The sequence below is a fragment of the Carassius gibelio genome, chromosome B5 (genome assembly GCF_023724105.1).
Source record: "Carassius gibelio isolate Cgi1373 ecotype wild population from Czech Republic chromosome B5, carGib1.2-hapl.c, whole genome shotgun sequence".
Classification (NCBI taxonomy): Eukaryota; Metazoa; Chordata; class Actinopteri; order Cypriniformes; family Cyprinidae; genus Carassius; species Carassius gibelio.
In genome coordinates, this window is record NC_068400.1 from 16,279,420 (window position 1) to 16,295,826 (window position 16,407).

The 16,407-nt window shown below is 35.0% G+C and overlaps 1 long non-coding RNA gene across 2 annotated transcripts; it reads left to right on the forward strand.

The window, feature by feature from the left end:
* Positions 1–9,197: 9,197 nt before the first annotated feature.
* Positions 9,198–14,127, forward strand: LOC127957188 (uncharacterized). Of its 2 annotated transcripts, XR_008153730.1 has the most exons (5): positions 9,198–9,582; positions 9,734–9,827; positions 10,732–10,835; positions 12,796–12,916; positions 13,479–14,127. It is a non-coding gene; the product is annotated as an uncharacterized LOC127957188 (long non-coding RNA). The 2 variants fall into 2 exon arrangements; XR_008153731.1 differs by lacking the exons at positions 12,796–12,916; positions 13,479–14,127 and adding an exon at positions 11,445–12,104 and having other exon boundaries at positions 9,210–9,582.
* The last annotated feature ends 2,280 nt before the right edge of the window (positions 14,128–16,407 follow it).

The window sequence follows — 16,407 nt, forward strand, 5'->3', positions numbered from 1 at the left end:
CATATTAAAGTTGGCATTCACAGGGCTGAAAGGTAATTTTAATTTTGGACAAATTATTCTTACACTGGATTCACTGCAGCTTAGTCAAGCTCACTGTGATAGTGTAATTGGGGGAAGCTAATTGAATTTAGGGAGCACTTTAGGACAGAACCCAGGGGATATTACCATGGCAACCTCACACGGAACCTCCTTTGTTCCACCTATAATGCAGCGTTCCGGGTGTTAATAAGATCTCAGTCCCAGGAGACGCGGCTTGTATCTCTTTCTCTGTTTCTCTCTGTTTATCATTGTCTCTTTTACTCCTCTGCACAAGCTGAAGGAGAATTTAAAAGTAAAACATAAACTTCACATCTGGGTCATTTTCAAAAAGAAATAACTTGGAAAACCTTATGCAATGAAGATGTAGTATCTGTATATGTCTGTTCTGATAAACAGTGCTTCTGTACACATCCTAATAATAATGCTTTTTTGCTGCGTCTGTTTTCTATTTGCTATTTCTGTATGATTTATTTAACATTAACGTTCAATTTCTGGATTTTCTATTAGCAATATTAGACCAAGGTGACAACGAAAAGAAAAAAGAAGAGCCAAAAGACAGCTATTTAAGATGAAAATCCTGTAACTTTCAGTGGCCAGCTCTCACCAGGGCAGCGGTGAATATGACTCCACCTCCACAGGAGTCGAAGGCAGGCTTTGCTGACCCTGCAGATGTGAACACTCATTGGCTGAATATTTCATAGTGACATCCACATAATTAAGGTCAGTCATTTCTCCACTGTTCCTGACCACAAGCTACTATTTTTACCCTTTCTCCCTCCTTTCTCCATTTTCATCTTTACATTAATACTGTGGCCATTTTCCTCCATTATAGTATTAGATCCATTTCATTATTAACAGTAAAGCATATGTGGGTCACAGAATGGACATTGTGCTCAGTTAAAGGAACAGTTGCAGCACTGAAACTTGTGAGTTTCCTAAGGACATTCTCTGATTCTTTAATTTAAAATTATACTTTGATAAATTCCCAGCACAGTTAACTAAACATGGATGTTGATTCCAGAATAAATTTGAATCCAGAATAAAGCATTACTGTTCTATCTGAAATTTACGTAGTTTCCATGTTAATGACATTGTGAATTCCATTTACTTGACACTAATAACAAGCAACCATTAATATAATGTTATATTATAATTATATAAAATTACTTGACACAAGTTGTGAGTGAAAGCGGGCAGATATGCACTGTTTACCTTCTGTATAGCTGTGCTATGCAGTGTTCTCTAACATTCTATTTTTTTCTTCTGCTTTAGAAGTTTTAATTCAGCATGAACCACTTCACATACATATTTAATGTATCAGACATGCTGTCTTTGTGATTTTGCATTTAATTAACCTTTATTTTTGGATGCGTGATTTATTATTATTATTATTATTATTATTATTATTATTATTATTATTATTATTATTATTATTATTATTATTATTATGCTACTTTTTTTCACATTACTTACATTCTCTAAAAGAGGTGACCATGAACAACATCTGTGAACATTTTGATGCATTGGTTGTTTTACGTAGCAGAAATTTGGAAGATAAATTTCTGGTAAATACAAAAAAGGGGGTTAATTCTCTATATTGTAAATACTATCAAAGCTTATTGATAGTCAACAAAAGCAAATGTAAGAGAGAGAAAAAAAAAAAACACATTTGCTGAAGCTTCTATTCCATGTCTTTTTTTTCTTTTTTTCTTTTTTTTTTTTTGTTCTTTTTTTTCTTTGTTTTTGAGCTCTTTTATCGTTGTGTTTCACAATACTTGAACCCGAATACTTTATATCACAAGTGTTATGCTGTATGGGGGACTCAAAGATTGAAAATTCCATCAATAGCGAGGAAATAGTTAACCAAGGAGACTAACAACAAAAGGTAATTTTCGGAAACACAACAATTATAAATAAAACTCTAATAAAACAAAATTGTGTTCATTCTCTGAAATTACGTCTAATCTATATGCTCATGGCAAAATCCATTTTGTCTCTGCTTGAGTGTAAAAGTAAGTATTAAATACCAGACTAATGGTATACTATTTGCAAATAGCCAGACACTGTCCACGCTGATCGTAGCCATGTGGATTTGTTTAAACCAGCTGATATGAACTCCAGTCAAGACAAGCTATGTTTAGAAATAATGAACTGGAGAAAATTTCAACACCAAATACATCCAACTATTACATAATCCTAATAGACCAGTTTGACCAAATTACACTGGTGAACTCCAACAAACAATTGTATTTATTTATTTATTTATTTATTTATTTATTTATTTGTTTGTTTATTTATTTTGGGGGGAGGGTCAGATTTAGTTCAAATTGACAACACACAAGTTTTTTCCTCTGTCTACTTGAAGTAAACCAGAGCCTTAAAATGTATTGTATGGGGACTTTAATTAGCTACTTCACATTAAATGAACATCAACAATAAAAGTAATTTCACCTTAAATGGCAACCAAATACCAGTGGTAATAAAAGCAAATGTGGGTTGAATAGAATGGAGAAATTCAGTAACTGAAGTACACTTGTTTCAATTAACCAAACAACGTTATGAAGCACTACAAACTTTACTTACTGAAGGTAATTAGAACCTAATGAAGCAGTAATAACACTAAATATAATAAACATAGACAAATCTATAAATCTGTTAGTTTTTTTTTATTATTATTATTATTATTATGAGATTGTATCCAAAATTAGGGTTTTCTCACTTTTGGGTACAAATGAGTCCTAAGAATATCTAAGAATGTATAGAATGTATAGAAAAGCAGTCGCATGTCTTTATTTTATTTTAAAAGAATATGATTTAAGATTTTTTTTTGCCAAATAATAAATTGTTATATATTTAAATGGCATGAGGGTGAGTAAATTATGACAGAATTTACATTTTTGAGTGAACTATCAAATCAGTAGAGTGGCTCTGACTTCCAACAACTAGTTTCGCCTTCTCCAGACTTTAATTCACAACAGAAATCTGGGCAACATTCACTATTATAATACTGTTGTGAATTGAGTTGTGAAATTTAGCAGAAGTTCCATGACTCACTTTTTGTTTTACTTTATTTGATGTTTTTGTCATTTTGAAGGGACAGTGCCGATTTTTAGTGCTCTGTGCCTGACTGGAGTTGTTTCCTGTAACATCTCCATTTGATAGCATTTTCAAAACACCCCACAAAAACAGTGCAGAAACAAACAGCTATATTGTAGCAATTATTTTCAACAACAAATTGAACTTCTTGGCTGTGTGATGCTACCTTAGACATTAAGAATTTAACCTGGATGAAATCAGAGAATAATTTCACAGTAGTCATGTACTTATTGATGTATTTGTGCAATTTTAATTTTAAAAAATTACATTCCTTTCCATAATTCATTTGGCACTGGACAAAGGAACAAAGGAAAAGACAACACTTTATATACAAGACGAAATTAGGAAAATTGCCAAGACACACCTGAACCAAATTACATGATCAAACAAGAGGGAAACTAGGTCACGGACCACATGGGGAGGGAAAATAATAATAATAATAATAATAATAATAATAATAATAATAATAATAATGGTCCATATGCGTTACATATGGTCCCTCACAGAGGAAGGGCTGGCTGGGAACTTGGGAGGAGGCTCGGGAGGAGGATTGGCAACCGAGAGGGGACCGATAGACAGAGTCCATGGTGGAGCCAACAGGGGGAGAAGTCATAAAAGAGATAGGAGGAGCCAGGTGGGACCCAGGCCACAGTCTTTAAAGCAACCCATGGTGGTGCCGACAGAGGGAGGAGCCATGGTGGAGGAAGGGCTAACAACTCCAGGGGGCTGACCGACAGTGGCAGAGGAGCCTGAGGGGGAAGGCAGAAGGCCGATGAGCCAGGGTGATGGGAAGGATCCGTAGGACAAAGGTGTGGATCCAGAGAAGGAAAGAGCTAGGAGCCATGGTGGGGCCATTGGGTCAATTCTCTATGGGGTTCAGGTCTGGTTAGTTTGCTGGTAGTGAAGCACACCGACATCATAGTGTTATATATTTTGTCAAGCTGATATCCATCTAATATAACAATATATCTAATGTTTTCAACTACCTGTAAATTATGAGAAAATTCCCATTCTAAACAGTGACACGGGCAGTGCAATTGCCTGTCCATGACGTTGGTTACCCTTTGTTACCGCCTTTACTGATGTAGAAAGTAAATGACAACAGTGTTGTGGACAAAGCAGAAGTAGTGTCTATCGTCCAGCAAACCACTAGCTTGCTTCAAGCAGTTCATTATTTACTTTTTGCACATTTTTTGGTGGATTGTGTTACTTATTAATGGAACATAATTACTGTTTACAGTCTGCCACTGGTTCTTTCGACAAGGACAGCTCCGGTAAACATAAGCGTACGGGCCGACAGAACGACCCGAGAAGAGTTTGGGACAAGAAGAGAGAAAGAGCTAGGATCAACATCGATGTTGCATTTTCTAGATGAAGAGAGCTTCGCAACAAACTTCAACTAGAAAGAGATGCCGATCTCGCTTGTGTTTTACTCAACAGGTGAGTTGTTTTGATTCGTATCTTTACAGAAAACGTATGCTATTATAACAACCAACACGATTAGTATTATGGGGCATACACGCCAAATGCGGGGCATCGCATCAGATCCATAGTCTGATCGCGTTTTTGCATTGACTTTGTATGTAATCTACTCGCGCAAATCATTAAACTCGCATTTGAAAATTATGACATCAAACACAACATTTATAAAACTTTACCTCATCCTTAAAATCCATGATTTATCTTTCTGTCTGATTAATGGCCGTCAGTGGTTGGGTAGAAAACAACAAATCCCATCATTCCACGCCCCTTCTTAGCTTCAGCAAACCACATGATTTATTGTTTTGGAAGTGCGCCCTCTCGTGGCAGGTCCTTCAACCTGTACCTTTAATTATATTCATTATAATTATACAATTTTAACATGGTGAATATGCCAAGGAGATGGTTGCTGCGCAACCAGTTTGAAAGTTATGCAAAAGCGAGAAATGTGACAGCCGTGTCCTAATGACGTGTGCAGTGGAAAGGTGACATATGATAAGGCTAAAGACAGGACTTCAGCGCTTGAAGAGAACTTGTACCAAGAGGAACCCAAGTCAGACTAGAACATTGCTGTCCTCAGACAGCCATATTCCAGATCAAAGTGAGCTTGAGATGGAGCATAACCATATGCAGACAGTTACACTCTGAGCTGGGACTGGTCACTTCAAAACTCTGGGTACTCAACCCAAACTCACTAAGCAGGATTCAGAGGGATCGCCCATTTAAAAATACCCAGAGGGGAAGCAGCCCACTCCTAAAATTGTCTAGCTTAATACAGGAAGAAACATTCCACCTAACCACTCTAAGTGCTGAAACACCCTGGGAAAGAAAGCTCGAAAGAATTTCCCTACAGAGTATTAAAATATATTAATGTCCAGATAGGCTTTCCACACACAATAATGTGCATATTAGAGAGGCACAGCAGAGCGGAATTTAGCTCCGCAAATGATCTCGCAGGATCAGTCTGAAACGATTCTGTGCTAACACTTCATTGTCATAACAACTCAATGGTATCTGCAGCATCTGACAACTCATGTAGAAAGGGTGTGTGGATCATTGGAGAGACTTTCAATGAGCCCATTCAGAGCCCTCGAGCACTGAACACGCAAGATCCCAACCAAGACACATGATGCATAGATTGGGAGTTCTCAAATGTCAAAAACCTCGGACATGGAGACATACCCTCACCACAACTCTCACCTGCCCTGTTCTATCACATGGACTTCAAACAGATGGCTCCTGAAGACAGCAAATAGGGTTACCTATTCAGCAGGTGCCCTTTTATACTTCTGTTTATGATGTCATGTGCCAAGTGGACCAATAGATTGGCTTGTTTCACACATACTTCAGGCACCAGTCAAGCAGGCTGCATTCCCCAATGTGACCCCTAGGGGTGCAGCGTGATGTTCCCTAGAAGGAACCCATGTTGTAAAAGATGAAGTGCTATGCAGGCTATTTAAAACAATATTGGCTGATTAGACAGCAATGCAGACCAGAAATGTTAAATGTTTGCCCTCTCTCACTTCACTGTTTCCACATCTCAGACCTCAAATGCATTAAATATTACCTTTTACTCAGTTTTTGAAGTAAAATGTAAAGAAAACACTATGCAAAATTTATTGAAACAGCCCGTTCTTTATTTACACCTTGTAAGTTCAAAAGTACCCTTTTAAGACCCCCACCCCAAAATAAAAACACTTTCTCATTGGATCTAAGCAAAAAAAGGAGTAATGCCAAATGGTGATTAAATTTTGTCGCTAATATTTACTTTCTCCTAGGTTCATTAAAGTGCTACACTCTTAATTTGGCACCTACAGTAATATTTATGTGTATGACATTATTGTCTTATAGTGGAGTCTATGATCTAACCTTAATGTATTCCTTGTATTATTATTGTTATTATTGTTAATATTATTATGCTGTACAAACAATTGTAACAATATTATCTGTTGTTGTTCACAGATGTCTCGTCATTTATTCTCATGAACATTAATCTATTTCAGTGGTCTACCAACCTGCGGCTTTCAGCTCAAGCCCCAGTCAAACACCCCTGAAGTAGCTAGTCAAGGTGTTAAATACTTTGCATTTTAAAATAAACTTCTAAATAGGATGTTCAATAGTCCCTATAACATGACATAATTTCAATTTGTGGTGCTTCTAATTAAATGAAAAAAAAAAAAAATGCAGCTGCAAATGTTGCAAAGCAGCTGCACCTCTACTCATCTTTGCACCAATAAAACGTAAAAACATTTTTTTTCTACCAAATTATATGTAAAATCTAATTATTATATTAATATTCAACTTACATTGGAAAGGATTCAACTTAAAGGTGTCGGTGAACTTTCTTGAGATCTCTGCAAAAAGTCCCAAGATTTATTTCCACAACATGATGCATGAGCGGTACTCGGGATGTAAATTTAGCGTGTGTTAAGGACACTGCGCTTTAGATTACTATTACTTCCTGTCGCGCACACATGCTCTCAAGTGGCCAAAACTGCAAGCTTGGGTATTTGGACAAGGCATACTTACCAGGAGTATTCAGAAGAATAAATCATGAGACAGGAACATGATAAAAAGTAAAAAAAAAAAAAAAAAAAAAAAAAAAAATGAAGAAATCAATTTTAAATAAATCAATAGAATTATTTACTTATTCAGTTAATCAATATTCAGTTAATAAATATGTGCTTGTCTTTACTATCAGTGGCCCAAAACACATTTCATAAGCAGGTTCACAGCTCATGTCTGGGCTTGATTATGTAGGGTAGTCATTTTTTGATGCTTTAGAATGTATATGAGCTGCTATCAACCACTGAAAACAATTAAGAAAACAGTGGAAAGACACCATGGACTGGTATGACAAAAATAATGACATCCGCTAAGTGTTTTTGTTTGCTTTGTTTCAGACATTGTAGTTTCTGTAATATACTGACCTCTCCACCGCCTGCCTAAAGCCTACAGTATAGGATACAAAACTTCTGTCACTGCTAATGGATTTAGCATAAACCACCTCAAAAGCTCAGATTAATGGTAATTTGAAGTAGCATTCTCATTATTTCACTGCGCCTCCTTAGTTTATATGCTTTTATCGGAGTTATTTATTTACTTATTTTAACAGACCAGAGCCAATTATCATGGAAAAAATGCAACCAGATGTTCAGTGTCAACATGCCAATTTAGCACATGGTACCAGTAGAGAAAAGCATCTGTGCTTACTGATAAGTCTTGAATGTGCTTTGCTTTTATCATTATTAGGTTATTCATTAACCCCTTACTAGTAACCCCCCTTTTTTGGCATGGAGACCGAAATTACATACCCAAAATAAAAAGGTTTCTGCTCATGATTCTTTCTGACTAGATACATAATCCACCTTTGTTCACAAAGCTGACACTTTAAAGTTTACTGTTCAGGAATCAGAATCACTCAGGACTGTTATGATAATAGAGATATATAAGCTCAAACATAAAAACAAAAATAAAAATATTAAAAACATATGTTTTAAATGTATTTAAAAAAATGTTGATGTAGGAAATGAGTTTGAAAACACAGTGTAGCTAAGGCCACAAGTCTTCCAAGACTTCCCTGCTGAAAAAAACAATAGAAACCATTACAGAATTTGTAATGGTTTTAATGGTTCTTATTGGAATTCTAATGGTTTTAATGGACACTGTAATGGTCTCTGTGGGTCTCTATTGGTAATTTGCTTTCTTCTATTGGTGGCGTGTATTGTCTATTGGATACCATTAAGGACCAATAGAACACCTTTAGAAACTTCTAGTGGTATCTACTGGACACCAGTAGAAACCATTATGACTCCAATAAATTTAGTGGTTTCTTTGGAAAACTGTAATGGTCTTAGTGGGTAGGCTACTGCTGAAAAAAAATGAACACACAAACAATAGAAACTATTACAAAATTTGTAATGGTTTTAATGGTTATAATGGGAATTATGTTGGTTGTAATGGTCACAGTAATGGTCCCTGTGGGTCTCTATTGGTAAATTGCTTTCTTCTATTGGTGGTATGTAGTGTCTTGGATTGCCACCATACGTCGTTTGGAAAGGTTATTTTTAATTCATTTAATTTTTTTTTTTTTTTTTTTTTTAAATCAACTCGACTCGTCATGGCCTTCAAAATTAACTTGAAAAGTTGGTCTTTGTTTTGTCTGTCGGATTTGGTCCAAATTTAGCCCAAAAATAGATGTGAAATAACAGTGAAATTCTGCGTGACTTCCACGTGCTGTAATGTGCGCGCGCGCAGAACTGGAGCGGAGGACGTCACCATGGAAACGAGGCGGCAGCCCAACCGTCAAGCAGCTGATCGCTGACACTCAATGTGGTTTCACTTTTTTTTAGGTAAGTTTAGTCTATTAAATTACACAAATAGTACATTAAAGTGTTCCTGACACTTTATTTCATGTAAATTATACACTTTCGTTTAATATTTACTTTATAGAAATGGTTTAGCGTCGTCAGAAAAAGCCCGTTAGCATCTCAAAGGTAAGGCTAAATACAAGAGGTAACGATAGACATGAGCTCTTGTTTATTAAGCTTGGGCTTTTAATGTCATCTTGTGTGTAGATGAGCTCGCTCTCTCTCTCTCTCTCTCTCTCTGTCTCTCTGTCTCTCTCTCTCTCTCTCCATATATATCAATGGATGAATGGAAGTAACTTAACCGAATTAATTTAACCCTAAATGTATCCACTGTTTAATCCTAAAATGTGCACTAACGTAACCGGATAACGTTACATCACTTACATAGATCGTGAAAATGGACTGAAACCTTCAGGTTTTGATCTTTCATGGTAAACACATAAATACAAACTTGTTCTGTGATTTCAGAAGTGCCAGAAAAAAACCTCTATGACGCAGGAGAAGTTCCTGATTTTAACATTTCTGAAGGGAGCTGCTGACAGAGAGGATGAAAACATACACATTTTGATGTCCACGCTGTAGGAGCATTACTAAATAAGTAAAACTAAAATATATATATATTTATTGTAAATGATTATATAAATTATATATTCTGTGAATTATTATTTTTCTTTTCTGCATTTCACCTCTGCTATAGTATATGCCTTATACCTGGCATTGTATAATAAATATTGTTGTCTCTGTGACAGTGCTTATGTTCCTAGGTTCTTCCATGCTGATGGCTGTGCTCTAGAGTCATATCTCCTGTCGAAGAACATTTTTAGACATTATGAACCATGAATAGTAAGCAATTCGTCAAACATACACCATTCAAAAATGTAAGGGTCAGATTTGTCATGTATTTCAAAGACATCTTTTATGCTCACCACTGCTGCATTTATTTGATTAAAATACAGTTAAATTGTGAAATTACCATTTTTTTAATAACTATTTTCTATTTAAGTTTGTTTTAATAAGTGATCAAAGCTGAATTTTCAGCATCAGTCTCCAGTGTCACACAATCCTTCAGAAATCATGCTTTGTGAAAACAAGAATAAAATTGTACAAAATATTCACATATAAAGCAGTTATTTGAAATTGTACTAATATTTCACAACATTACCATTTTTATTTAGGATCAAATAAATGCAGTTTTCTTAGTGTACATGAGACTTATTTCAGAAACATAAAAAAATCTCTATCTCCAAGCTACACACTCTCACACCAAAGTGACTGTTAAAAATCATTTAAACTTTGTGTCAGTACATCATAAATAGGAAAAGGCATCAGATCACCGTCTGTGATTTGTTGTTTCGTGCCGCATCCAGTGTAGAGAGCATCACTGATTATAAAAGGCTCTGTTGTATTTTGTTGTGCTGTCCAGTGACGACACAGTGTTAGAACTCTTGTTAAATATCATTACATATGATGTATGTATGATGCCATTCAGCACTGATAGATCTTTTCTATTTCAGAGACTGAAAATCATTGATAAAGCACAAGGTTACTGTAACATATTTAAACAATATTAATAAGAATTAATAAAAATGCATCTGTGACTTAATATTGCTTCTTATTCTTCAGTGGAAAGTTCTCATTAAACACATAACTTTCTTCTCATCTTTGTGCATTTTCAAACGTTGTGCATATTTCTGAATCATTTTTTTTTTTTTAACTTCATAATATTGGTTGTCTTCTCTTGTTTCAGAGTTTAGCTCCAACCCCAGTTAAGCAGACCTGAGCAGCTGATCAAGGATCAGCAGAAACTCTGCAGAACGGTGGTCCTTCAGCCCAGGACTGGACACCAGTGTTGTAAGTCATTCTGTCTCTTTATAGTGCATGCTCAGAACATATTGCAGGAGATCTCAACATTGTCTCTCAAGGTCCACTTACATGCAGAGTTTTGCTCCAACCTGCAGTGCACCTGAACACATTAATCGAGGTCTAACTATTAGTGTTGTCACAGTACCAATTTCAGTACCAAAGCAAAACACAAAAACATGCTAATTATAATTTTTTTTAATTATTATTATTAGCCGCACTTATGCTAACAATTAACTACTCTAATAACAGTGTTCATTTCAATCCGACATTCAAATTACAGTTATATATATATATATCCTGATAAATACAGGTGCTGGTCATATAATTAAAATATCATCCAAAAGTTGATTTCACTAATTCCATTCAAAAAGTGAAACTTGTATATTATATTCATTCATTACACACAGACTGATATATTCCAAATCTTTATTTCTTTTAATTTTGATGTTTATAACTGACAACTAAGGAAAATCCCAAATTCAGTATCTCCGAAAATTTGAATATTGTGAAAAGGTTCAATATTGAAGAGACCTGGTGCCACACTCTAATCAGCTAATTAACTCAAAACAACTGCAAATCCTTTAAATGGTCTCTCAGTCTCGTTCTGTAGGCTACACAATCATGGGGAAGACTGCTGACTTAACCGTTGTCCAAAAGACGACCATTGACACTTTGCACAAGGAGGGCAAGACACAAAAGGTCATTGCTAAAGAGGCTGGCTGTTCACAGAGCTCTGCGTCCAAGCACATTAATAGAGAGGAGAAGGGAAGGAAAAGATGTAGTAGAAAATAAGTGTAGAAGCAATAGGGATAACTGCACCCTGGAGAGGATTGTGAAACAAAACCCATTCAAAAATGTGGGGGAGATTCACAAAGAGTGGACTGCAGCTGGAGTCAGTGCTTCAAGAACCACTACACACAGATGTATGCAAGACATGGGTTTCAGCTTCGCATTCCTTGTGTCAAGACACTCTTGAACAACAGACAGAACCAGAAGTGTCTCGCTTCAGAAAGGACTGTACTGCTGCTGAGTAGTGATATATCAGACCCAAGAATGCAGAAGAGCTGAAGGCCACTATCAGAGCAACCTGGTCTCATAACACCTGAGCAGTGCCACAGACTGATCGACTCCATGCCACACCACACTGCTGCAGTCATTCAGGGGAAAGGAGCCTCAACTAAGTATTGAGTGCTGTACATACTCATACTTTTCATGTTCATACTTTTCAGTTGGCCAAGATTTCCAAAAATCCTTTCTTTGTATTGGTCTTAAGTTATACTCTAATTTTCTAAGATAATGAATTTGGGATTTTCCTTAGTTGTCAGATATAAATAAATATATCAGTCTGTGTGTAATGAATGAATATAATATACAGGTTTCACTTTTTGAATTGAAATTATGATATTCTAATTATATGACGAGCACCTGTATACACAGAATGACTAATTGAACTGCTTTTATAGTTTTAATAATTAATTTATTTGTAATGAATAAAGGGATTTTACATTTGATTATTTGTTTTTCTTACTTGAATGCTTTTGTTCGGATGTAAAATAAAAAAGTGAATCATTATTAAGAAAAGAACTGCAGGAAAAGATGCAATGTTGCTCAGTGATTTTGGTTTGGAACCTTTAGAAAATAGAAAAGAGTTGACTTTGCCAACTCTTTCAACTTCAAACGGGTGTAGCTCAGTCATTTTTTTTATATATATATATACAGTTATACATCATTTTGAAGGACTTTTTAATGAGAAAAAAAACCTCAACTGATTTTTGCTCATTGTGACTAACTTTGCCAGCACAGGTCACATATGCTACTTAATTTCCACTTGAGAGTGGTCAGATTTAAAGTCTGAGATTAGTCCATCAGTTCTTGAATTTCAATTTTTGTTTATGTGTGTGCGTGTGTGTGTGTGTGCGTGCGTGTGTATGTGTGTGTTCAAAACAAGAGTGTCTGTCTCAGAAGCTGAAGAAAAAAGGTCACACCTTATAGGAAATAAACGCCCCCTAAGTGTACGGAAATACCTGGATGAGGAGATCAGTGAAATAAACCAGATAAAACTGTCAGTGGTAAGTGTTTGCATATCCATATCCGAATGGAATTGCTACAACCTCTTATCTAATATGACTCGAAGTGAATAGAGACTATGTACCATAAAAAGTAGATAATGTAATTATTCAAGCCTATTTGTGAAACTGGACCACAAAACCAGTTACAAGGATAATTGTTTTTATTTTATTTTTTAGATTTTTATTTCAATAATAATACTAAATAAGTTTTCCATTGATGTATGGTTTGTTAGGAGGACAATATTTGTCTGAGATACAACTATTTGAAAATCTGGAATCTGATGGTGCTAAAAAATCTAAATATTGTGAAAAATATTTCAAATCCAGAGCAAAGCATTTTATTAATAAAAAATTAAGTTGATACATTTATGGTAGGGAATTTACAAAATATATTCATGGAACATTTTCTTTTTTTAAATCCTAATGATTTTAGGCATGAAAGAAAAATCAATAACTTTTTTGAGACTGCCATATAAATATATGTATGGATAATCTCACATACTGGTAATGTGGTACATTGTCCTAATGAATTGTCCCTTTTTTTCCTTTTTTTTTTTTGCAGGTCTGAGACAGCTACAAGCCACAAAAACAGTTCATAGTTCCTGCATTTCTATAATGCATTAATGAATAACAATAATTAAAATAAAATGTAATGTCAAGGTTTTGTGTTAATTCCAGCTATGTTGAGTATTCTGTGAATAATTTTGATTTTAGGTGCATATTCTTAATTCTTTGCAAAACAACCTGAACTGTTTGCTATTGAAAGGTTGGTATGAAGTTTAAATAAATAAAAACATTATATTCTTGACAAAACCTGTGTACAGTTTGTATTAATAATTTAAATTATTTACTTATATTAATTAATGGCCTAATTACCAGCTATCAGTTAAACATTCAAATCAGAACCAATATAAAAGTGCAACGAAAACTATTAAATATATGCAAATAAAGACCAGTACAAACTTGCAATGGAACCATCAGAACCATTACAAAACTGACGGAAACCATTAAATTTGTTTTAATAAAGACCAATACAAACTTGTAATGGAACCATCAGAACCATTACAAAACCAACAGAAACCATTACAAAACCAACAGAAACCATTAAATTTGTTTTAATAAAGACCAATACAAACTTGTAATGGAACCATCAGAACCATTACAAAACCAACAGAAACCATTACAAAACCAACAGAAACCATTAAATTTGTTTTAATAAAGACCCGTACAAACTTGTAATGGAACCATCAGAACCATTACAAAACCAACAGAAACCATTACAAAACCAACAGAAACCATTAAATTTGTTTTAATAAAGACCAGTACAAACTTGTAATGGAACCATCAGAACCATTACAAAACCAACAGAAACCATTAAATTTGTTTTAATAAAGACCAGTACAAACTTGTAATGGAACCATCAGAACCAATACAAAACTGTGATGGAAACCATTATGTGCAAATCGTGACCAATACAAACTTGTAATGGAAACCAATACAAACCAATAAATCCTAATGGAATATGCCCAAAACACACTACGTAATGGAAACCATTTGGTAATGGTTTTAATGGTTAATTGCTGATGGTTTGTAATGGTTTTGTAATGGAAACCATTAGAATTTCTGTAATGGTTTCTATTGTTTTTTTCAGCAGGGTTCATAAAAAATTTCATAATCGAATCTGTAAAACTGTGAATTTTATGAAATATTTTCTAAGGCCATGTCATGTGTGTTTTTAGAGAAGGCTAATCAGATTGATTTATGGCCCTTGTCATCTCTGTAAGATCTCACTTGTAAACACTGAATGTCTGTTTTATATGTGTGTTTGGCTGTGAAAACTGCCCGTTTCATGATTGTATTGTTCTCACCAAACGAGTCTTTCACACCTCCGCCAGGTATGACACATTATCCGCATTATTCTTTTATCATTATTCTTTTGTTTTTATTCCACCTTTATTAGCCTTGATTGTGGTTTTTCAGGCTTTACAAAGCAACAAAGCAGCGATCTCACTTCAGTCTCTCTTTGCATTTAGCCCTTATTTATCAAAAGTCTTACTATAAAAATACAACAAAACATTTTCTTACGACCTTACGTGAATTATTGAGACAAAAATGCATTATGAAGAAGAAAAGCACCTGCTATTAGTAGCATTGGTGCTAACGTTAGCATCAAGCTACATCTGACAATTTATGAAATTATTAGTACACTTTTACTCAAAACTCACTTTAAACCCCGATCGAGTGTTTATAATAACTTCCTTTAGCGATCAGGGGTGGAATTTGGTCGTTTACTGTTGTAAAAATATGTTATTTGTAGCCTTTTTCATCGCTGCACAAGTTAGCATTTCCCATGTACATTTTCGATTTTTTTTATTAAAACGCCCCAGATCTCAAGAAATTCTCATACCAAGCTTTACTATCGTAATCGCGGGTTTATTATTCGGATATTTTGTGTGTACAGAGGTGTTTCAGTGTTGTTTTGGCCAGATAACTACCAGGAAGTGTGCAGGAAGCATGTGACACGATGGGGCGGTGTCCAGATATGAAACTCTAAGATGGATGTTTGAAAGACCCAATCAGAGTCTGAGTCACACACCGCACGAGCTGTGACCACTGCACGCACACAGAGATCGCTGGGAGAGGCTGTTTATCATCTGATCGCGTAAATCCGTGGAAAATGAATAGAAATGACGATTCTGTCTGAAGAAATATGAAGTAAACATCAGTAAATATATCCATATATCTCCGCAGATATGCATCTTTTGTCTATAAATCCTTATTGACGCTGTTCAGTGAGTCTATGTGAACACAAATAAACCGCTCTTGACGTGATTGAATATGAGTGAGTTGTGAATTTCTATTCAAAATGTGGCATAATACGGATTTATTATTTTGCACTCCTGACATAAATCACTAAATATCTGTCACTGCAACAATGTTTTATCAAAATATTGGTCAAATATCGAAGCTTGAGTCTTTAAACTTTCCATTGATGCACAGTTTGTCCAGATGAAGTAAGACAGTGATGTTTAATGTGCTGTGAAAGTGAAACAATAATAAACTGGGGCCGTCAGCGATGTTTGCACGCAAAGGGGTTAAGAGCATTTTATATTACAATTATTTTTATTCAGGATCAAGAGTCTGATTTGTTTTTTTATTCTAAAATGACATCATAAAATGATGAATGTACTTACAAGAACGCCATTACAGTATATTTGCATTTTCACAATCACTTTTCAACACAATTAAAGATGAATCTGTTTCGATACGTTTTAGAATACTGTCCCAGATTTTTGGTTACCTGACATTGAGAACACTGAGGTTGTTGTAGTTTTTTGCCAATTATTAATTTATTTAATAATTTTTCCCCCTGCATATCGTACAAATATTGGCAACAATACACATTTAGTCAGACTCTGTTTTGTGTTTGTGTGTGTGTGTGTGTGTGTGTGTTTTCTTCCCCCACATGCTAAATGATGTGTTTCTATGCC